Source organism: Giraffa tippelskirchi, chromosome 3, assembly GCF_054371585.1.
Source record: "Giraffa tippelskirchi isolate mGirTip1 chromosome 3, T2T-mGirTip1v1.2.pri, whole genome shotgun sequence".
Classification (NCBI taxonomy): domain Eukaryota; kingdom Metazoa; phylum Chordata; class Mammalia; order Artiodactyla; family Giraffidae; genus Giraffa; species Giraffa tippelskirchi.
Window position 1 is genome coordinate 74557027 of NC_137277.1, and position 14378 is coordinate 74571404.

Consider the following 14378-nt stretch of genomic DNA (forward strand, 5'->3'; position numbering starts at 1 on the left):
ATTCTAAAGGAAATCAACTTTGAATATTCATTGGCAGGACTGATTCTGAAGCTGAAGCTCCAACACTTTGGCCACCTCATACGAAGGGCCAACTCACTGGAAAACACCCTGATGCTGGAAATGTTTGAAGGCAAAAGGAAAAGAGGACTACAGAGGATAAGATGATTAGATAGCATCACTGTCTCAATGGACCTGAGTTTGGGCAATCTTCTGGTGATAGTGAAGGACAAAGAAGCCTGATATTCTGAAGCCCATGAGGTAACAAAGAGTCAGACAGGACTTAACAATTGAACAACGGCAACAATAAGAGATTAAGTTCCAATAGCAAAATCATCCTCATAGTCTAATCAATTTTTTATTTGTAGAATATATATATTATATATATATTCCATTTGTGTGGATAAATGTAATGTATTTATATAAACTGCCTTGGATATTTGTATAACTGTATAGAAAATATTTAAATAATTAATCTCTCTCATATGGGAAATTTGTCATCTCTCAATGGAAATATCTACTTAATGAAATTATATCATTTTAATTGATGCATCTATATGCTGTTATTGGCATTTGTTTTCCAATAAAATTATACTTTATTCATTCCAGAAAGTGATGGGGAGGCAACTGTAACTATTTTGGGGGGACAGTTGAGAATTTTGTTCATATAAAACACTCTGTGCTTTACAACCAAGTAAGCAGCTGAACATAATGCACTTTCCAGGTCTCAACTAATAATTTATCCCTATGTAATACTTCATGGGAAATAGATGGGGAAACAGTGGAAACAGCGTCAGACTTTATTTTTTGGGGCTCCAAAATCACTGCTGATGGTGATTGCAGCCATGAAATTAAAAGACGCTTACTCCTTGGAAGGAAGGTTATGACCAACCTAGATAGCATATTTAAAAGCAGAGACATTACTTTGCCAACAAAGATCTGTCGAGTTAAGGCTATGGTTTTTCCAGTGGTCATGTATGGATGTGAGAGTTGGACGGTGAAGACAGCTGAGCGCCGAAGAATTGATGCTTTTGAACTGTGGTGTTGGAGAAGAATCTTGAGAGTCCCTTGGACTGCAAGGGGATCCAACCAGTCCATCCTAAAGGAGATCAGTCCTGGGTGTTCATTGTAAGGACTGATGTTGAAGCTGAAACTCCAATACTTTGGCCATTTCATGCGAAGAGTTGACTCATTGGAAAAGACCCTGAGGCTGGGAAGGATTAGGGGCAGGAGGAGAAGGGGACGACAGAGGATGATATGGTTGAATGGCATCACCGACTCAATGGACATAGGTTTGGGTAAACTCTGGGAGTCGGTGATGGACAGGGAGGCCTGGCGTGCTGCGATTCATGGGGTCACAAAGAGTCGGACACGACTGAGCTACTGAACTGAACTGAACTGAATACTTGAAGACAGTAAAGAAAGTTATCATTTTAATATTTTCTTCAATGAAAATGACTTGCTTAATGTGAAGTCATAGAAATCACATCAATTACTGATCCTCTCTCTATCAGGAAAATTTTGTTAGGTAATTAACTGGGAAGTGGCATATTTTTCCAGTATTATGAAATAATATTCCTCCCTCAATGACTCCGATGCTGCATGATGAACTTGACTATCATAATTTGTTTGTATTCATATATACATATTTGCACAGTTGCTGTCCAGCTCTCTTGTAAAGAAAAGGCTGGAAGATTGTCACTTTCTCCTATCCCATGTTAAATTTAAAATATAAGAAAACACATAACCTTTCAAATAGCCGTGTTGAACTAAAATAATAAACCTTGGCTCTCAGTGAAACTCACTTTCAAGAAGTCTAGATCAGAAACTCAGTTAATATCAACACCAAACACAGTGAAGGTAGTGCTAGAACTCAATTCGGTAATCTGAAGCCATAGATGTATGTCGGGAGCCGCGTTAGGCATTACTGACAAAATGGAAGCATGGCTCCAACCCCCTCTCCGCATCCTGCAGACACAGTCCCCGGATGAAGAAGTTAGGTCTTGTGATTCTGACTTGTCCTTTCCTTCCTTCGGTTGAGTTGGCTGGAAAGAATGTTAAGGTGCTTATTGTTCTTGTGAGGAGCATGAGACAGCACAAAGCCTTCTGCAGTTATGCCCAGGAAATAATCCATAAAGTTAACTATTGACATTTGTTCAAGGATCTTTACAAAGAATGTTCCAGGATGAGCACGTAGGCCGCAGCTTGAGGCCACGGGAAGGATTGTTATCTGAAACCTGCTTGTGAGGGAAATGTTTATGGCAAAAGAAGTTTGCTGAGTTTAGGGTTTACGAATAATTAAGATTAGTTACAAGCTAAAAGTTTAAGGAATGTTGTAGTGCTGGCATATTTTACTATAGCTTATAGAGATTAGGAATTTTAGAGATACTAATAGCTAGAAGCCTTTTTAGGAGATAATGAGCCTAGGATACTAGGGGCTAGCAGGATTTAGAAAGATAAGAAATAAACTGAAGAATGTGGTATGCAGCCCAGAGATAAGCATAAGTTACAATGTAATCACAAGTTAAATATAGGACACTTAAGAGAAAGTAAATGATATATAGTAAACCTGATTCTGAGAGAATCACTAAAGCAAGAACTCTGGTTGTAGGGCAACAATAATTTATTGAGACAATAAATCTGGGTGAGAGGGAACTGAAAATGTCAAACCTCTGACCTAATGTTTTTGTCAAAGTATAAAAGAAAACCTGATGCTTGAAATAAACATGCAGTCCCTCACCTTTAGTCAGAGGCTGCATCATTCTCCGCCGACACCACTCATCCCTTCAGGCCGATTCCCTGGCTGCTGGAGCTGGACTCCGGCAGATGTACTCTAAGTAAACAGGTACTTGAATGTGAATGCAAAGACTTTTACGACCATGGACCTAGGAAACTCTTCCATGATTCCATGGCTTATCTTTCATGAAATGTAGCATTGTGAGGCACGATGGTCAACGGGCAAAAGATACATTCATACAAGCAGCAGCAGATAAGAGACGAGTGATGGTTAGCAAGGGAATCAGGTCAGGAAGGACATGGGGATTCTTCAAGATGACTTCTTTCCTCAGCTTTTAGTATTGTTCAAGCATTTGGCTTTTTCATCTCCAACAGGTAGCTGCTGGAATACCAGCAGCAATTGAGGTAAATAGGCAATAGGGTGGCAATTGAGATAAAAGGGAAATGCTGTCCATAGATCAGTACTTGTAGTTTAGTCTATTGGAATGACTCGTGCTACTCTAAGCAGCAGAAGTTGAACTAAAAAGGAATTATTTTTCATAAAAGTATATTAACCAATCTGGGGATTCATAGAAATAGGTAGACTTGTGACAGCTGCAAAATACTAGAATGCTCATTAACAAGTGGGAGATTGCTTGTACTACCATTTGGACTGTAATGTAAACATGATTCAGCTTCCCACTTGGCTCATTGGTAAAGAATACACCTGCCAATGCAGGAGACCCCAGAGATGCGGGTTCGATCCCTGAGTTGGGAAGATCCCCTGGAAGGGGGCATGGCATCCTAATACAGTATTCTTGCCTGGGAAAGCCCGTGGACAGAGGAGCCTGACAGGTTGCAGTCCATGGCATCACACGAATCAGACGCTACTGAGCAATTGGGGAGGCATGCACCTAAATGTGATACCCTTTTGCCAATGAAATAGTGAAGCATAGGGAAATATAAATGAATCATATATCATGAAAACCCAAGCGTTTTATCAAATTGCACCTTCTCTCTCTCTATGGTATATATATATATATTTCATTGAGAAGTGACTGCCCTCTTTGCAATTCTATCAAAGAGCAGATAGAAATAATAGTAAAAATAATGGTACTAGTTATGTTACATTTGAAGGCTTATCATGTAATGCACACTGTACCTAAAACCCCATATGCATTATCTTATTTAGCTTTCACAATAACACCAAAATTAACATTCCTATTTGTATTTTATAGGTAGAAAAATTGATATTCAAATAATTGGTATAGTTAAGACTGATAGCCTGAAGTTAAAACACTCAAGTACTACTATAATCATATCTCAGAAATGATGTTTAATCTCACAAAATATTAATATGCTTGATGATTTTAGCTTGGCAATAATTAATTAATGTTATTGCTCTTCATGTCAATAACATACTTTTCCCAATACATGCAACTATGCTTGTTTCTAGTGGATTATCATTATAGAACATCATACAAATATGTTACTCCAAACTAGCACATATATACATACATATTGGTTTAATTTAATCCATTAATACAAATCATACTTGAGAAAATGTACATGAATGCACAGTATTTTATTATAACAATCAAATGGTTAGCTCATTTTAATTGATTCTTAGAGTTGCTTTTCTAATCACATAAAAAGTGAGAAACCCATATGATTTTGCAGTCATTCTATTAATTCAAAGTAATATGGACAATTTTTATGTTAAAAATTGAACAGAATTACATTAAAATAAAAGAGCCACATTAAGCATTAGTCAGCTAAAAGTACCATATTTGATGCAAAATAAATTTAATATCCTTATTTTACATCCTACAGGAAAATTAACAAACAAAATTAACCTACAGCAAAATCACTTATATTTATGATAGCATATTTTATACTTTGAAAATCTGAAATGCAGCTAAAATACAGAATGACACACAAAAAGAGCAACTGATATTGGCTAAACAGATTAATCATTTCAATTGAAACCAAAAACTTTACACTGTAAGTATTAATTTGGGTATTTCCAGTATGATAAGATTTTTACATGGCTAGAAATGAAAAGATGAGTTTACTGCATTGTCTCAGTTTCAAATTTTCTAGGTTACCAATTCTATTTAGCTGCCTATATTGAATAAAAGAAAATATCTTAGTAACTGTTTTATTGTAAACAGGGTGCTTAATTGTGATATAAGAGTATGAATAAAGAATTATATGTTCACAGTAAGTCATAAGTAATGACAAGATTAAACAAGTCAGAGGATGCAAAGACTGGGAACCTATTTAAACAACATAAATCCAATGGAGTATCACAAATATAAATAGTCAGCAAGTTCGAAGTCAAAGTTCTATCCACAAAATGCAGGCAATTTGATTAGCCATAAGAAGAATTAGGAAGACATGGTAAATGGGGGTTTGAATCCAAGGACTAGAAATCCATCAATATAGAATAGATGGGTTTGGAATGTATAGTTAGATGCATTCAGATAGATGAACATTAGAATGATTATGGACTAGGAGGGAAAGAAGGAAGAGGGAAGGAAAAAAATGCCTCAATTTCAAGGAGTCTAGACAAGGAATTTTTTTTCTGCTGAGTGGAACTGGGTTCATTCTTGATAGTTATAACAGTGTTATTAAAAATGCAAGGCAGTAAAAACCTCACAGATTTATAACCAAGGGTTATATAAAGGTGGTGGATCCTTGCCAGCTGGTATAAATTTTCAGGCTCTCTACTAAAATAGGATGAACTACATGACATATGACTTCCTCATTTGATGTAGAAACAACTTGTGTTTTCACTATAATGAAATACATGTGGAGTAGAGGGTGATGGGTATTATTTATCTTCCCATTTGTGATTGTGTCACACTGAAACATAGAGACGTTGTTTACAAGTAAACTTTGTTACGATTGATAGGTTAAATGACTGACCTGTCACATTTCCAATAAATACTTGAGAAATGTTTCAAGTATCTGGTTTACACTGTCTGTTTGCCAATTTGAGGATCATAGGAAAGGCTTCTTTTAGCTGCAAAACACATGGTTCAAATGAAGCCTTATGCTGTATAAGCTAACCCAGTTGAAGTTTGGAGTTAGGATCCAGAGCTTGTCAAAGTACAGGAACAGCATTCTAAAAAGGCCATTTTGAAGTCCACTGGTCTAAGAAATAGAGAAAGGTCACCAAGAAATTGTTTCTGAATTGAAAAATCTCATTCAATCTAATCTCTGAATATTAACTATGAATTAAAAGTAAAACATTTACTCAAAAAGTATTTATTACAATGTCTCATTATTTTTGTTCGTATTATTTGTTTTGCTTATTTTCATTGTCTTTTAAACTTGGTAGCCTCTTTCTAAACTGTGACAGCAATACACTGAAATGGTATCCAAGTTCTTAAAAAAATATTGAATCTTTGAAATTTTTAAAAATTATAAGAAAAATATTGTAGAGGACTGAGAAAAGGATACAAAGGATAAAAGGTTGTACTGAATATTGATATTTTAATCAAAATAAATTTAATTATTCACCATAGGTAATAAAAAAAATCACCAGTAATGGCACATCTGTGATTGTGGCTTAGATTGATTCCATTATAGAGTATAGTTCAGTTCAGTTCAGTCGCTCAGTCGTGTCGGAGTCTTTGCAACCCCATGAATCTCAGCACGCCAGGCCTCCCTTTCCATCACCAGCTCCCGGAGTTTACCCAAACTCATGTCCATCGAGTCGGTGATGCCATCCAGCCATCTCATCCTCTGTCGTCCCCTTCTCCTCCTGCCCTCAATCCTTCCCAGCATCAGGGTCTTTTCCAATGAGTCAACTCTTCGCATCAGATGACCAAAGTATTGGAGTTTCAGCTTCAACATCACTTCTTCCAGTGAACATCCAGGACTGATTTCCTTTAGGATGGACTGGTTGGATCTCCTTGCAGTCCAAGGGACCCTCAAGATCTTGTCCAACACCACAGTTCAAAAGCATCAGTTCTTCGGCGCTCAGCTTTCTTTATAGTCCAACTCTCACACCCATACATGACCACTGGAAAAACCATAGCCTTGACTAGACGGACCTTTGTTGGCAAAATAATGTCTCTGCTTTTTAATATGCTATATAGGTTGGTCATAACATTCCTTTCAAGGCATAAGCGTCTTTTAATTTCATGGCTGCAGTCGCCATCTGCAGTGATTTTGGAGCCCCAAAAAATAAAGTCTGACACTGTTTCCACTGTTTCCCCATCTATTTCCCATGAAGTGATGAGAGTATAGAGCTTCTGATATTAGTGAGAAAGAATGTTAGAATAGCACATATCAGAGTTATACTCTTTACTGAAAAGATAAAAAATATGGAAGTATGCTAATGCAAAGTTAAATACAAAATAATTAAAATTATGTTGGTCTGATCTTACAAATGCATAGAATACAAAGCAGACACAAATAAAGAATAAAGAACAGGAGGAAAGTTCAAGCTAGGACAGGATAGACAGCTGAAATCCAACCAGCATTTTTCCATGCAAATGTAATAGATGCAAATGCTGTGGAGAAAAATCATGCATTCGCCAGAAGATCTATGCCAGGTTTGGTGACTTTTAGGTCCTGAAAGGAACTGATAATGACTCACACAAGATCTAGAGATAGGGCTTTGAAGAGTAAGGCAGTTTCCTGTTTTAGAGTGACAAAGAAAGCAGTAGATCAATGTGGATATTCCAGGCAGTACAAAATTAACACTCATTGATGTATTAGCAGTGCTTGAATATTCCTCTCCAACTTCTCATTAAAACACAAAATAAAAACAGTGAAGAACAAGTTGGTCCAAACTAGCAATTGCACCAAATATTGAATCACAAAGCTGACCAGGAAGGTATGAAAGTGTTCATTTTACACCATTGACTTATGTTTAAAAATGTACAGTTAGAATGCCTGTGATACAGGCTAAACTAGTGAAGTAATCTGCAATTAAACAATGGAGAATGGCATTTCAAAATTTGGGGGATAAAGAAAGGAAGCGTTACAATATCTTCCAGTGAATATCACTCTACAAAAAAGGAAAAAGTTTTTCCTCAAGTTTTCCTCTGCAATGCTGCATAAACCCTTTGGAAGTTAGTATTTTCTTAAAAGAGAAAATTTTTGACATAATATTTTTATACCAAGATAAAATATTCATGCAAAATATCAATAGAAAGCCATTTGATTTATGCAAGAGCATGTCTATTTATTAATCCAGAAATAAAAGACAGTTTAATATTAGGAGTCAAACAATATATTGTATCAAAAGGTCAAATGAGAATACCCTTTTAATACAATGCAGCTTCATCCTCAGGAGATTTGCTTATAGAAATATCATTTATATATAATCTATTATTGCTATTATGGAATTCAGAACATATCATTTACCATATAGTTAAGAAATAGTTTACCTGCCATCATTAGAGATTTAACTATTCTAGTTAATTTTCAATACCCTTAAAATTTTAGAAACTCATTAATTTAAATATATTACATACTTCACTGACTTAGTAAACAGAGAATAATAATATACTTTGGTATGTTAATAAATTTAGAGTTGTCATTATGAATATCATTACTATGCTCTATTATAATGACAACTTTGTGTTATTTGTTCAAGACCTAAATATGAGATACTCTGTGCAATATACACAGTTTGGCAGAAGAACGACAAATGATTATTTGATGCTGAACATCAGTACTCTTACTCTTTATACTGCTCTTTTTAGTTCACTGCTAATTCAAAATTGTATGTTTATTTTGCTTCCTCTGTTTACCCCAAACTTGTTGATCTCTAGTTTTAAAAGAAAAAGAAAAATAACTAATGGCTTTCACAGGCAACCACAAACCTGTTATAATTTTGAAATAAACTTTCTAGTTTTAAAAAGGATCATCATTTACAGAAAAATTGTGAAAATACTATACCACAGTATAGTATACCATATAAAATACCATATACCACACGAATAGCATCTTTTACTATTAAAGTCTTATATTATATGGTCTCTGTGTCACACTTAACAAATAGTGATGCATTATTATTAAATAAAATCATACAAAATGATTCCACCATCCTAAAAAACAATAAAAATCCCCTGTGCTTTATGTAGTCAACTCTACTCCCACCAAACGGCTGGAAACCATTAATCTGTTAATGGTCTCTTGTAGCTTTACTTTCTCCAGAAATGTCAGGTAAATTGAATGATAGACCACATAGCCTTTTCAGTCTAGTTTCTTTCACTTAGAAATATGTATTTAAGATTCACTCATAAAAAATAAAAGATTCATCCAGGTCCTTGTATAGCTTGACAGTTCATTGTCTGTTTGCACGTAATAATATTCTATTGTTATCCAGGCACCCGCTGAAAGACATTTTGGTTGTTTCCAGCCTTTGGCAATTATAAATAAAGTTGTTATAAGCATTCTCAGGCAAGTTTTAATGTGGACATACGTTTTCAAATCAACTGGACAAACAGCTAGCATTACTCCATAAATGTCAATTCTTTCAAGTTGATTTATATTGCTATTCCAAACTTCGGTATCCTTATTGATTTTCTGTCACCTTGACCTATCAATAATAGAAAGAGGGGTTTCGAAGTCTCCAGCTATAAGCATGGCTTGTTTATTTTGCTTTAATCATATCAGCTTGCCTCATGTATTAATACTTAGATATTGATACTAGTTGCATATGTATCTAGGGTTTCTTCTATTTTTGGATGATATATTCCTTTATCATTATGTAGTGCCCTTCTAAAATTCCTGATAATTTTCTTGTTCTGAAGACAATTTTGTATAAAGTTAATACATCTACACTAGATTTCTTTTGATTTGCATTATCATGTTAACTCTTATGGCCCTACAAGGCTTCCCTTGTAGCCCAGCTGGTAAAGTATCTGCCTGCAGTACACAAGACCTGGCTTCGATCCCTGGGTCAGGAAGATCCCCTGGAGAAGGAAATGGCAACCCACTCCAGTATCCTTGCCTGGAAAATCTCATGGACACGGAGCCTGGCGGGCTGCAGTTCATGGGGTCGCAAAGAGTCAGGCACGACTGAGCCACTAACACTTATTTATCACGTTAACTCTATCTCTTTACTTTCAACTTATCAAAAGCCTCTTGATGAAAGTGAGAGAGCAGAGTCAAAAAGTTGGCTTAAAGCTCAACATTCAGAAAACTAAGATCATGGCATCTGGTCCCATAACTTCATGGCAAATAGATGGGCAAACAGTGGAAAGTGTCAGACTTTATTTTTGGGGGCTCCAAAATCACTGCAGATGGTGATTGCAGCCATGAAATTTATGACCAACCTAGATAGCATATTAAAAAGCAGAGACATTACTTTGCCAACAAAGGTCTGCCTAGTCAAGGCTATGGTTTTTCCAGTAGTCATGTATGGATGTGAAAGCTGGACTGTGAAGAAAGCTAAGTGCTGAAGAATCGATGCTTTTGAACTGTGGTGTTGGAGAAGACTCTTGAGAGTCCCTTGGACTGCAAGGAGATCCAACCAGTCCATCCTAAAGGAGACCAGTCATGGGTGTTCATTGGAAAGACTGATGTTGAAGTTCAAACTCCAAAACTTTGGCCACCTCATGCGAAGAGTTGATTCATTGGAAAAGACCCTCATGCTGGGAAGGATTGGGGGCGGGAGGAGAAGGGGACGACAGAGGATGAGATGGCTGAATGGCATCACTGACTCAATGGACATGAGTCTTGGTAGACTCCGGGAGTTGGTGATGGACAGGGAGGCCTGGCATGCTGCGATTCATGGGGTCACAAAGAGTCGGACACGACTGAGCGACTGAACTGAGCTGAACTGAATTGAACTATCAGACTATATACTTCAGCATAGATTTATTCTACTCAACATATAGTATATTGTTTTTTTTAATACACTGACAGTTTTTTCATTTGTAAAATTGAAGTATAGTTGCTGTACAGTATTATATAAGTTACAGGTGTACAATATAGTCATTCTCAATGTTTAATGGTTATACTCCATTTATAGTTATTATAAAATATTTGCTATATTCCCTGTGTTGTACAATATTTCTTGTAGCTTATTTTATATCTGATAGATTGAACCTCTTCCACCCCTACCCCTATATTGCATCTTATCCCTGTCCTCTCTCCACAGGTACTCTCTAGTTTATTCTCTATATCTATGAGTCTGCTTCTTTTTTGATATACTCACTAGCTTATGTATATTTTAGATTTCACGTATAAGTGATATCATGGAGCATTTGTCTTTCTTTGTCTGACTTTATTTAGCATAATGCCCTCCAAGTACACACTATTTGTTTTTCAATTTGCATATTTAGATCATTAAATTTAAAGTTATGTTTCATGTACTTGGATTAATATATAACATCATGGTTAATGTTTTTCCTCTGCCCCATTTATTTCTTATTTATTTTTCTTACTCTTTTTCTTGCTTCTCTGATTTTAACTAACATTTTATATGATTAGGGATTCCCTGATAGCTCAGTTGGTAAAGAATCCACCTGTGATGCAGGAGATTCCAGTTCGATTCCTGGGTTAGGAAGATCAGCTGGAGAACGGACAGGCTACACACTCCAGTATTCTTGGGCTTCCCTTGTGGCTCAGCTGGAAAAGAATCCACCTGCAATGTGGGACATCTAGGTTCGATCCCTGGGTTGGGAAGATTCCCTGAAGAAGGGCAAGGCTGCCCACTCTAGTATTCTGGCCTGGAGAATTCCATGGACTTTCTTTCGTTATAGACAGTGTATTTCCTTCTAAATTTGTTTCCAGTAATTATAACTCCAGTGGTAAAACTCTTCTTTTATATTGATCCATGTTTCTGGCATATGCCATATTTCTTCTGTCTGGAAACCTCTTTTTACCATTCCTTACAGAAAGATACGCTGGCAATGAAGTCCCATGTTTTCTATGTCTCAGAAAGTTATTATTCTTTTACTTTGAAGAATAATTTTATTATGTCTAGAATTCTATATTAGTGGTCTTCTTTCACTACATTTTCTTTTTGTTTACCTAATTTTTCATGAGAATTGTAATTCTTACCCTTGTACCACTATAAATAAGCCCCCACCCTGACTTCTTTCAAAAAACTTTTTGGCAGTGGCTTGAGTTTGCATATATTGTTCCTGAATTTTTTTTTTTTCTGAATTTTTTTAAAATTGGTATTTATCCTGACTTTGCTATGTTCTCTGAGATTCAGGCACCTGATTGATGTGTGTCATTAATTTTATGAGTCAGTTCAGTTCAGTAGCTCAGTCGTGTCTGACTCTTTGTGACCCCATTGACTGCAGCATGCCAGGCTTTCATTGAGTCACTGATGCCATCCAAACATTTCATCCTCTGTTGTTCCCTTTAAATACTGCCTTCAATCATTCCCAGCATCAGGGTCTTTTCAAATGAGTCAGCTCTTCACACCAGGTGGCCAAAGTATTGGAGTTTCAGCTTCAACATCAGTCCTTCCAATGCATATTCAGGACTGATTTCCTTTAGGATTGACTGGTTGGATCTCCTTGCAGTCCAAGGGACTCTCAAGAGTGTTCTCCAAAACCACAGTTCAAAAGCATCAATTCTTTGGCATTCAGCTTTCTTGATGGTCCAACTCTCACATCCATACATGACTACTGGAAAAGCCATAGCCTTTACTAGACGGACCTTTGTTGGCAAAGTCTCTGCTTTTTAATATGCTGTCTAGGTTAGTCAGAGCTTTTCTTCCAAGAGGCAAGCGTCTTTTAATTTCATGGCTGCAGTCACCATCTGCAGTGATTTTGTAGCCCAAAAAAATAAAGTCTCTCACTGTTTTCATTATTTCCCCCTCTATTTGCCTTGAAGTGATGGGACCGGATGCCATGGTCTTAGTTTTCTAAATGTTGAGTTTTAAGCCAACTTTTTCACTCTCTTCTTTCACCTTCATCAAGAGGCTCTTTGGTTCTGTAGTTTTCAGTAATTATTACTTGACATATTTCTTAAGTTCTGTTCTGTCATTGTTCTCTTTTGGTATTTCAATTACATGTGGGTTTTATCTTTTGATCTATCCTACAGTTCTTGGACATTTTATATTTTATTTATTCTTTTTATTTTTGCATTTTAGTTTGGTGTGGTGATATTAGAGTTATTTTAAATCCTCGGCCATTTAATTCCAACATCTGTGTCACATTTAATATGTTTCCAATGATGCCTTTGTTTCTTCAGAATATGTTTTTTTTCCCTTGCCTTTTTGGCATGCCTTTTGATTTTGTTGTTGTTAAAATCTAGGCATATTATAATGTCCAGTAATAGGTAACTGTCAGGTAAGAGGGTTTGAGGTAAATAAGCCTTTAGCAAGAGCATCAATCAATCCTAAAGGAAACCAACACTGAATACTCATGGGCAGGACTGGTCTGAAGCTAAAACTCTGATACTTTGGCCACTTGATGCGAACAAGTGGTGATGTGAATGAGGTGACTCATTCCAAAACACTCTGATGCTGGGAAAGATTGAAGACAAAAAGAGAAGATAGAAGCAGAGGATATGATGGTTGAGATAGCATCACCCACTTAATGGACATGAACTTGGGAAAACTCCAGGGGATAGTGAGGGACAAGGGGGACTGGTGTGCTGCAATCTATGGGGTCATAAAGAGTTGAACACAGTGACTGAACAACAACAATGATCATTTATGTTAATTATGCTGTTAGACTGTGTTTAATGCTTGCTGTAGCTACCTTCACAAGCCTTTTGCCAATGATGTAGATTTATTTTCTCTTTCCCCCACTCTCTTATTAGACAACATTTTCCCCAATCTATTTTCTTAAAACTCTAACCCTTGTTGACTATTCCCTGTGTCTTATGTGGTATTACAAGGGTAGAGGAAGGTGGAGGAAGTAACACACTGTTCTCTGGCTGGCATAAGGCTCTAATAAATTATTTTCCCTTTGAGAGTGGGCTTTTGTACAGAGAAGTCTGGGTGTATCACACAATTATTACTCTTTTTCACCCCATGCACATTCTGCAAGGAACTCTTTCTCAGATCTTAATCATGGAAACTAGTGGGGTTATTGGAGATCAGGCCCGCAAATGTAAGAGAACCCACTAAAACTAGATGCCCTCAGGAGTTTCTCATTCTTTAGGCTACGATGAGAAACGACTCTGTTACAATTCAGTGATTTGTGACAATTAGCATTTATATGTTCCTGTCAGTTTATAGCTCCAGTGGTTTTCTTCTCCAAGTAAGCAGATCTCAGTTGTGACTCTCTGAATGCATCTCTCTCTCTAAGTTTTCAGGGTAATGATTTGCCCTGAGACATCATTTCTCTGATGGGTCCGAGAAAAGTCAGATTTTTTTTTTCTTTTTTGGTTTTCTTAGGTTAACCTTGTTGTAGAGATGGATGTATCAAATTCCACACTGTTTACACCTTGGAAATGAAGCAATAAATCTGTTATTTTTTAAGATTCAATGTCATTTTACTTGAATGGCTAAAGTATGTGTATTGTGTGGGGGAGAATGAGTTGGGGCATGGCAGCACTCTTTGGAGGAACAGGAACAGGTGTTACACTACTTCTTTTGGTTGACTTCTAAGAATTTTTTTACTTCATTTTTAGATAATAGCCATTCTGGAACAATAAAGATTTCTGAAGTCTATCAAAAGCATATAATTATGCATAAAAATTTTACCTGAAAAAAAAAAAAAGTTAAA